Below are 718 nucleotides of genomic sequence, written 5' to 3'. Positions count from 1 at the left end.
CTTGAATCTATTTGTCCACCACAGACATGGGGAAAATCCTCCCTTCCCCGTGAGGCCCCAGTGCCCTTACCAGCAGAAAGCTCTGAGGTATTTACCAAGAGGAGAGTTGGCCCGGGGTGTAGCTCAATGGCAGAGAGAATACCTAGCATGGGTGAGGCCCCCAGAACCACACACACACACAGGAAACCTTCATGAGATGTTCATAAGTGTCTGCTACCATAAAGCAAGTGTCTGAGAGGGACAGGGCGACCCAATTGACTGGCAAGCAACAGCAAACATCTACAGCAACATGAGCTCCTCCGTCCCCGCAGGACTGCTCAGGTTCCAGGTCAGTTTTCTTCGCTGGCTGCCTTCCCCGGGCTCAAACTCTCAACAAGAGGTGCGGAGGGCTTAGGAACACTGCCAACTACAGAGAAGGCCCACTCACAAATGCAAGGTCCCAGAGTTCAATCTCTGGTACCAAAAAACAAAACAAAAAAAATAAGCCACCAGAAGGCCCAGGCAGGTGTTCTGGATTCTGGAGGACCTGCCTCAGGGCAGGCAGTCTGTTCCCCAGCACTGGTGAGCGAAGGACAGGTGTGCAGGGTGAGGTGCAGGACAGCAGGGTGGGCAGGAAAGTGACAGACGGAGGATTAAAAAGCCCAGCTAGACAGGCAGGGATTTAGCTCAGTGGTTCCGCCGCCTGCCTGCCAGAGCAAGGACCCCAGTTCGATCCCCA

This window comes from Fukomys damarensis, unplaced genomic scaffold (genome assembly GCF_012274545.1).
Source record: "Fukomys damarensis isolate Sample0158 unplaced genomic scaffold, DMR_v1.0_HiC HiC_scaffold_19, whole genome shotgun sequence".
In the NCBI taxonomy this organism is placed as follows: domain Eukaryota; kingdom Metazoa; phylum Chordata; class Mammalia; order Rodentia; family Bathyergidae; genus Fukomys; species Fukomys damarensis.
Note: the sequence above shows the minus strand (reverse complement) of the source record.